The sequence below is a fragment of the Salvia miltiorrhiza genome, chromosome 1, assembly GCF_028751815.1.
Source record: "Salvia miltiorrhiza cultivar Shanhuang (shh) chromosome 1, IMPLAD_Smil_shh, whole genome shotgun sequence".
Taxonomy (NCBI): domain Eukaryota; kingdom Viridiplantae; phylum Streptophyta; class Magnoliopsida; order Lamiales; family Lamiaceae; genus Salvia; species Salvia miltiorrhiza.
In genome coordinates, this window is record NC_080387.1 from 21,956,425 (window position 1) to 21,966,099 (window position 9,675).

Genomic DNA, 9,675 nt, shown 5'->3' on the forward strand with positions numbered 1-9,675 from the left:
TAAATAGTCTCACGATTTGCAATTTTTCACTGCGCCATTAGATTGGATTTGGGCGAAGTTATCCTTCGTGGACAATTCAAAATCAATCTTAAATTCATGTATTTTATGGCAAAAAAAAGGTCATGATATAAACTAGAAAATTGACAAACTTTGGATATTTTTCGACCATAACCCCTTTTAACTATGAGGGATTTGTAAAACTACCCACTTTTTGAAATGTGTCTACTAAAGATATCCAAATTTTCTGTTATCTACATCTTATACCCATTTCTTTAATTTAATAAGTACTCCCTCCGTCCCAACTATGAGAAAGATAGGATTTTTCTCTTTGATATGATGGGTCGGGTCTACTGGATCGGGCGCGGATCGAGTCACGGACTGGTCCTATTGCATGGTGCAACATGTTGCCTATGAGTTTTTGTCAAATGTAGTTGAGCATTAAATTGACAATGTAATTTTTAAATTTGTTAGATTTGTTAAATATAGACTATTAAATATAGCTCAAGTTTGTAACTTAGCATCAGTTAAAAATATCAGTTAGTTAAAAGTTAGCTGAAAGTTAATTAGAGGATAATTATTTTCTGTAAACCGATGCATGAACACCACGTGTAAATCATCTCTATAAAAGGAAAAGTACAAACTTAATAAACTTGATTTTCAGTTTCAAATTCTAATCTTGTGTATGGAGTTCATAGTATATTTCAACATGGTACCAGCTACAAATGCATAACCGCTCTCAATCTCGATATCTTTTTCTCTTTTCCGCTCAAATCTCACCAAATTCCTCAGTGATATGAACTTGGCTGATAATTATGAAGATTCACCGAAAAACACAGTAATAACGTAACAGATAAGGAAAACTCCGATCTATTTGATTTATACGCGGAAGACTGAAATTGAACGGAACAAACAGAAAAGAACAGATAAAGATGGATTGCCTCAAAACCCCTGAGTCTAAACCACGAAATGATCTAGGCGAATAATTCCCTAAACCCCAACGTGCATTTGACGCAGGAACTCGGAGACGCTGAATGACACACGGCGAGGGATGAAGAAACTCGTCGATTCGTCGATAGGTGAATCCTTGTTTATCAAGAAGAATTCGAAACTTGAGAGAGAATTAAACTCACTGTTATATTTTATCAAATTGTCTAACTTTGTTCAACACATAACAGCCCTATTTATAGGGAACGGAAAACCCTACGTAAAAAGGAAATAAACAGAAATTAAAGAAATAACGGAACTTGTTCAGCAAGTCAAAATAAACCCTAGCGAGAGATCCTCTGAAAGACGCAGAGGAATCAAGTCTGCTCTGGCAAAGCCAGAGGAATCAAGTCTTCTCTGGTGGGTTGAATCTGCTCGGGCAGACTCCACTTGAACTCTCTGCTCAGGCAGACTCCTCTTGATTTCTCTGCTCGGGCAGACTCCACTTGATTTCTCTGCTCGGGCAGACTCGCCGTGAATTCTCTGCTCGGGCAGACTCGACGTGAATTCTCTGCTCTGCTCGGGCAGACTCCTCTTGATTTCTCTGCTCGGGCAGACTCCACTTGATTTCTCTGCTCGGGCAGACTCGCCGTGAATTCTCTGCTCGGGCAGACTCGACGTGAATTCTCTGCCCAGTCGATTCTTCCCGGGGATAACGATTCCGCTGCTCTGGCAAGCCAGAGGAATCGAGTCTTCTGGGCGGCATGATTCCGCTGTTCTGGCAAAGCCAGATGAATCGAGATTTCTCCGGTGGTTCAACTTGGTAAGCAATAAGGTTTACCACCTTTGAGCTCTGATCCGTCGGTCCTTCTCCAATTGGCCTTTTCAGCTCTTGCCTCCAGATTTCCTCCACCAATGTCATTAAATTAGCCTTGAACGTCCTGGCCCTAGCTCTCGTCACTGGACCAACGGGCACGTGCACCGGATCTTCACTCTGTGCCGCCTCTGAAATTCGGCTCTGCTCTGCATCCTGGCCTCTACTCTGAACTGCATCATTCCCCCTCTCTTGAAAAGGATTTGTCCTCAAATCCACAGCGTCGCCTACATCAAAGGGACTTAAGTCAGTAACATTGAATGTAGCGCTCACATTATACCCACCGGGCAAATCTAGTTTGTAGGCATTATCATTGATCCGTTCCAATACTTGGAATGGTCCATCGCCCCGAGGGAGTAACTTGGAGCGCCTCTGCTCTGGAAATCTTTCCTTGCGCATGTGCAGCCAAACCCAATCACCGGGCTCAAACACTACTTTGCGACGACCCCGATTAGCTTGCTCAGCATACTACCGCGTGCGGCGCTCAATGTTGGCTCTGGCACGTTCATGGATCTTCTTCACGAAGTCAGCTCTGTTCTGGCCATCCATGTTAACCTGCTCACTCTCAGGTAACGGAGTCAAATCCAAAGGTGTCAAAGGGTTAAATCCATACGCGATTTCAAATGGAGAAAACTTAGTGGCAGAATGAACAGCACGGTTATAAGCGAATTCCACATGAGGAAGACACTCTTCCCACGACTTAATGTTCTTTTGAATAATAGCTCGAAGTAAAGTAGACAAAGTTCTATTCACTACCTCGGTTTGACCATCAGTTTGTGGATGACAAGTAGTAGAAAACAAAAGTTTGGTACCCAACTTACACCACAAAGTCTTCCAAAAATAACTCAAGAACTTGGAATCCCGATCAGAAACAATAGTCCTAGGCATGCCATGCAATCTAACAATCTCTTTAAAGAATAGATCAGCCACATGAGATGCATTATCGGATTTATGACAAGGAATAAAATGTGCCATCTTAGAAAATCGATCAACAACCACAAAGATGGAATCTCGACCACGCTTAGTCCTAGGTAAACCTAACACAAAATCCATAGAAATATCAATCCAAGGTGCGTTAGGAATAGGCAATGGTGTATACAAACCATGGGGACTCACCCTAGACTTAGCTTGTTTACATGTAACACATCGACCACAAATTCTCTCAACATCACGTTTCATATGAGGCCAAAAGAAATGTTCATGCAGAACAGCCAAAGTCTTAGTAATGCCAAAGTGTCCCATCAAACCCCCACCATGAGACTCAAGCAATAACATCTCTCGTAAAGAACATTGAGGCACACATAACTTAGTCTTCCTAAAAAGAAAATCATCATGCCTAAAATACTCTCCACTAGCAGCTCTCGCACATGCTATATAAATCTCACCAAAATCAGCATCACTCGCATACAAACTCTTGATGCACTCAAAGCCAAGTAACTTAGCATCTAAGGTAGAAATCAAGGCATACCTTCGAGAAAGTGCATCAGCTACAACATTCTCTTTACCTTGCTTGTATTTGATGACGTAGGGAAACGTCTCAATGAACTCCATCCACCTCGCATGTCGCTTGTTCAACTTGTGTTGGCCTTTCAAGTGTTTCAACGACTCATGGTCCGTGTGAATGACAAACTCGTTGGGCCACAAGTAGTGCTGCCACGTTTGCAAAGCTCGCACCAATGCATACAGCTCCTTATCATACGTGGGATAACTCAACGTCGCCCCATTTAACTTCTCACTGAAATACGCAATCGGTCGTCTCTCTTGCATCAACACTGCACCAATACCAACACCAGAAGCATCACATTCAATCTCAAAAGATTTGGAGAAATTTGGAAGAGATAATACCGGGGCGTGGGTCAATTTGTATTTTAACTGCTGAAATGCATCCTCTTGCGCCTTGCCCCACTTAAACTCCACATTCTTCTTGATGACTTCTGTCAAAGGTGCTGCAACACTGCTGAAGTGAGGCACGAAACGCCTATAGAAGCTAGCAAGACCATGAAAGCTTCGGACTGCGGCAATGTTCCTCGGCGTTGGCCACTCTTGGATAGCTCGTATCTTCTCCTCATCAACCTGTACACCTTGTGCACTAACAACAAAACCAAGGAACACAAGCTTGTCCGTAGCAAAAATGCACTTCTTAAGGTTAGCAAACAACTTCTCCTTTCGAAGTACGTCCATAACAGACCGCAAATGATCAACATGCTCATCAAAATGCTGGCTATAAATGAGGATATCATCAAAGTAAACAACCACAAATCTGCCAATGAAAGCACGCAAAACATGATTCATAAGACGCATGAAAGTACTAGGCGCATTAGTCAAACCAAAAGGCATAACTAACCACTCATACAAACCAAGTTTTGTCTTAAAAGCAGTTTTCCATTCATCACCTTCCTTAATCCTAATCTGATGATATCCACTATGCAAATCGATCTTAGAAAAGACACAAGAACCATGTAACTCATCGAGCATATCATCTAAACGAGGAATGGGATGGCGATATTTTACCGTGATGTTATTGATAGCTCGGCAATCACAGCACATCCTCCACGACGAGTCCTTCTTTGGTACAAGGAGAACTGGTACCGCACAAGGGCTCAGGCTTTCCCTCACATGCCCTTTGGCCAACAACTCACCAATCTGCCTCTCCAACTCCTTCGTCTCCTCCGGGTTGGTGCGGTAGGCTGGTCTGTTCTGCAGAGTAGCGCCGGGCACAAAATCAATCTGATGCTCAATCCCTCGAAGTGGTGGTAAACCGGTAGGTGTATCATCGGGGAAAACATCAACAAACTCCTGCAACACAGTACGGATAGAAGGGGGTAGAGAAGAGAGATCGTTAGTCATAAGCAGAGTCTCCTGATAGCGCAACAGCAAAATCGGCTTCTCCTCCTGGACACACCACTTCAAATCACTAGCCTTAGCAAGAAAGGACTTATGATGCAGCTCCTGCTCCTTCTTCACCACGGGCTGCTCCTTGGACTTTAAGTTGTCCGCCTCCCGTTGCAATTGCACTTGATCCTCATAAACTTGTGTAGGAGTCAGAGGAACAAGCGACACCTTTTTCTGCTTGTAGGTAAATGAGTATTTGTTGGTGAAGCCATCATGAATTGCACGGCGATCAAATTGCCACGGTCTCCCCAACAGAATATGGCTCGCTTGCATAGGGATCACATCACACACCACCGTATCCTCATACGTCCCAATGCGAAACGGAACCTTCACTTGCTTCGTCACTCTGATGATGCCTGTTTCATTGAGCCACTGCAAACGATACGGTTTGGGGTGCTTCTCCGTGGTCAGCCCCAATCTGTCAACCATGGCTCTACTAGCCACATTCGTGCAACTCCCGCCATCGATGATCACACTACATACCTTGTCTTGAACAAGACATCTCGTGTGGAAAAGATTCTCCCTCTGCTCGCGTTCCGGGGGTGGAGTTTGGACACTCAAGGCTCACCGAGCAACAAAAAGTTGTCCATTGGGCGCGAAAATCTCCTCACACTCCTCCTCATCAGCGGCATCATCTATATCTTCCAACTTCGGCATGTCAGGATCGGTGTCATCACCATCCGTCACAACTTCGCCGTCATCTCGCATGATCATGATTCTCCTGTTCGGACAGTCACTCATAATATGCCCGAAGCCTTGGCACTTGAAACACTTCTTATCGCGATTGCGACCATCGGCAACGGCCGGACTTCCCTGATTCGCTGCTCCGGATCCCTCTGGTCGGGACCGAACGAACTGCTTCTTCTCCTCTCTCGACGGGGCGTCCTTCTGCCAGGGAATCCCTCTGGACGAAGAACCGTTAACAGCGGGTTGCGAAGACCTCCACTTGCCCTGACTCTGACGCTGGTTGCTGCTGGTGTTGTTCCTCCGCTTGAGTTGAGTCTCGATCTTGATGGCCATGTGGACCATGTCCTCTAACTCAACGTAGTACTGCAACTCCACCTTATCACGAATATCCCAATGCAAACCAGCCAAGAATCTTGCCATGGTCGCCTCTCGTTCCTCCACCACATTGGCTCGAATCATGGCAACCTCCATCTCCTTATAATACTCATCCACACTCCGACTGCCCTGCCTCAAGGTTTGCAACTTGTTGAAAAGCTCGCGGTAGTAATGAGATGGCACAAAACGTTTCCGCATCACAGCCTTCATCTCCTGCCAAGTTGTAATCGGGGGCTCATTGTTTCTTCTCCTACTCGTGACCAGCTGATCCCACCAAACAAGTGCATAATCGGAGAACTCAATCGCCGCCAACTTCACCTTCTTGAGCTCTGAATAGATGTGGCAATCGAATATAAGCTCCACCTTTCTCTCCCAATCAAGATACAATTCAGGATCATTCTTCCCTTGGAAGGGAGGAATGTTCATCTTGATGTTGCCCAGATTGTTGTCCTGCCACGCTCTGCCATCGTCGTCCTCATCCTCAAATCCGGTATCCTCAACATGCTCCTCATACGGACGGTGAAATCGTCCGCCGCCACCACCACGGCCTCCTCGCCCGCGTCTGCCTCCGCGAGTGAAATTGGATTCTCGAGAATGGGATTGTTCCAGCAATTCAATCTTGTCGTACACGCCCTCGAGTTCGGAATGTAGCATCCTGCCAAACTCGGAGCGAAGAGCCTCCATCACGAGTTTGAACTGTGGATCCATAACAGGGCTATCGCTCAAGTCTATACCCTGTTCAGCTTGCTTAGACATAAAACAAGAAACGTTAGTGAAAACAACAAAAAAAATTGAAAGGACCTCACCACCTCACCAACACTCGTGTATCACTCAAGATGAAATCACTCAGCTCTCGTGTATCCACACAATTCAAGGCAAAACTACCCTCTACTAATCTCACCACTCTTGCCTTTTTCCGCTCAAATTCTCTGTCAAAGAATCAAATTCCCTCAATTTACCAATGGAAGTCACAAACCAACGGCACAACGAGATCAACAAGCGCACTCGACGAGAGCACTCGATGTCACGCCTCCCAAGAACCACAGCAAATACACAGAGAAGATAGGACTCGACAAAGAAAAGATAGACTCCTAAACGCAGACTGGAACCCAAAATCAGTGCTGCGCAGAAAAGCAAATACCACAACTAACGATGGAACCCAAGGAAAAATGAAGAAAACACAACGGGGTAAGAGACAAGAAAAAAAAACCGATATGGGCAAACACAAATTTAATGCGTACTGCGTTCGTATTTTTGTTTTTGACAGATCGTTTTGATTGTTCTCTGTTTTTTTTTTTATTTGAAATATAGATAGCGTAACCCTTACGAAACCCGGAAACTGATACAAGATGATATGAACTTGGCTGATAATTATGAAGATTCACCGAAAAACACAGTAATAACGTAACAGATAAGGAAAACTCCGATCTATTTGATTTATACGCGGAAGACTGAAATTGAACGGAACAAACAGAAAAGAACAGATAAAGATGGATTGCCTCAAAACCCCTGAGTCTAAACCACGAAATGATCTAGGCGAATAATTCCCTAAACCCCAACGTGCATTTGACGCAGGAACTCGGAGACGCTGAATGACACACGGCGAGGGATGAAGAAACTCGTCGATTCGTCGATAGGTAAATCCTTGTTTATCAAGAAGAATTCGAAACTTGAGAGAGAATTAAACTCACTGTTATATTTTATCAAATTGTCTAACTTTGTTCAACACATAACAGCCCTATTTATAGGGAACGGAAAACCCTACGTAAAAAGGAAATAAACAGAAATTAAAGAAATAACGGAACTTGTTCAGCAAGTCAAAAGAAACCCTAGCGAGAGATCCTCTGAAAGACGCAGAGGAATCAAGTCTGCTCTGGCAAAGCCAGAGGAATCAAGTCTTCTCTGGCGGGTTGAATCTGCTCGGGCAGACTCCACTTGAACTCTCTGCTCAGGCAGACTCCTCTTGATTTCTCTGCTCGGGCAGACTCCACTTGATTTCTCTGCTCGGGCAGACTCGCCGTGAATTCTCTGCTCGGGCAGACTCGACGTGAATTCTCTGCTCTGCTCGGGCAGACTCCTCTTGATTTCTCTGCTCGGGCAGACTCCACTTGATTTCTCTGCTCGGGCAGACTCGCCGTGAATTCTCTGCTCGGGCAGACTCGACGTGAATTCTCTGCCCAGTCGATTCTTCCCGGGGATAACGATTCCGCTGTTCTGGCAAGCCAGAGGAATCGAGTCTTCTGGGCGGCATGATTCCGCTGTTCTGGCAAAGCCAGAGGAATCGAGACTTCTCTGGTGGTTCAACTTGGTAAGCAATAAGGTTTACCACCTTTGAGCTCTGATCCGTCGGTCCTTCTCCAATTGGCCTTTTCAGCTCTTGCCTCCAGATTTCCTCCACCAATGTCATTAAATTAGCCTTGAACGTCCTGGCCCTAGCTCTCGTCACTGGACCAACGGGCACGTGCACCGGATCTTCACTCTGTGCCGCCTCTGAAATTCGGCTCTGCTCTGCATCCTGGCCTCTACTCTGAACTGCATCACTCAGTATGCATCACTCTGCCATGGATGCTTCATCCAACACACTCCCTTTGCTACATCTTATCAGCGTAAAGCTCGATCGCACCAACTACAACTTCTGAAAAATCATATCTTAAGCCCTGCACCGGATTCACTGCTCAGCGCAGCCCTGCCCTAGAAGCGTTGCTCAGTGCTTTCTTGCCCAGTAGCGCTGCCCCAAAGTTTTGGAGTCCGCCTCTGCCCTTCCCTGCGTTGTTGTGGTTGCTGCTTTCTCTTTGTGTTGTTTGCTCCCTTTTTGCGAGGGTTTAGATGTTTTTTTTTCGTTTTCTTGGGCTCTCTTTTTTTAGGCTCATCTCCTTGTTTGCGCCTGTGCTTTCAAGTTTTTTTTTTTTTTCAAACTTATTTTTTCAATAAATTTTCCATTTCAGCATCACCGTTTCTCTCTTCAACCTTTGATGAGCAAGTCTCTAATCTAGAATATCTTGCGTGGTTATGCAAAGATCAATTTGTCTTCAATTGGATCCTTGCCTCCCTATCACCATCAATGATAGGCTATGTTGGCCGATGCACATCATCGGTGCAATTGTGAAATGCTTTTGAAAAGCTATTTCACTCTCAGTCAAAAGCTCTAGTAGCTCAACTTTGCCTTCAACTTCAAACCTTGAAGAAATGAGACTCTTCCATTGATGATTATATTCTCAAATTCCGTGGTATCTCAGATCAACTACACAACATTAGTCAAGCCATACCAAAATCAGATCTGGTAAATTACGTATTGGCAGGCCTCAATCCAGAATATGAAAGTATATCAGTTTTTCTTCAAGCAAGATGTGAAGATCTCAACGCTGATGACGCTCAGTTTGCCTTGCAAACTCATGAAATTCACCTTCTCAACCAGTCTACTGCTACTATCTTTACTGCTACATCCACACCACAACAGACTAATCCTCAAGCGAATGTCGCCTACAACCAGCAAAATCAACGAGGCAAGGGTGGTAGATCTGGTAATCGCGGATCAGGCAACCGTGGTGGTAGAGGTGGAGGTGGCAAGTATTATGGCAATAATAATAATAAACCAGTGTGTCAACTTTGTGGAAAAATGAATCATGTTGCGTTAAAATGCTTTCGACGCTTTGATGTGCTTCACTGGCCCTGAACTCACTCTAAATCCTCATTCTCAAGCTAATTTCAGCCACACTGAGCATCCACCTCTCCCACAAAGCAGTCAATCTAATCCTTAATCCGCTCATCTCTCAGCTTATACTATATCTCCTATGACTAATAACTCTGCAGGAAATGACTGGTACCTCGACTCTGGGGCATCAGCTCATGTTACTTCTGATTTCTCAAATCTCAATCTTCAAGCACCATACTCTGGCTCAGAAACCTTAACCGTAGGTAGCAGC

At 44.8% G+C, this 9,675-nt stretch overlaps 1 pseudogene; it reads right to left on the reverse strand.

Annotated features, from left to right (window-relative positions):
• Window positions 1-663: 663 nt before the first annotated feature.
• LOC130998542 (uncharacterized) lies at window positions 664-6,508 on the reverse strand (annotated as a pseudogene).
• Window positions 6,509-9,675: the final 3,167 nt, after the last annotated feature.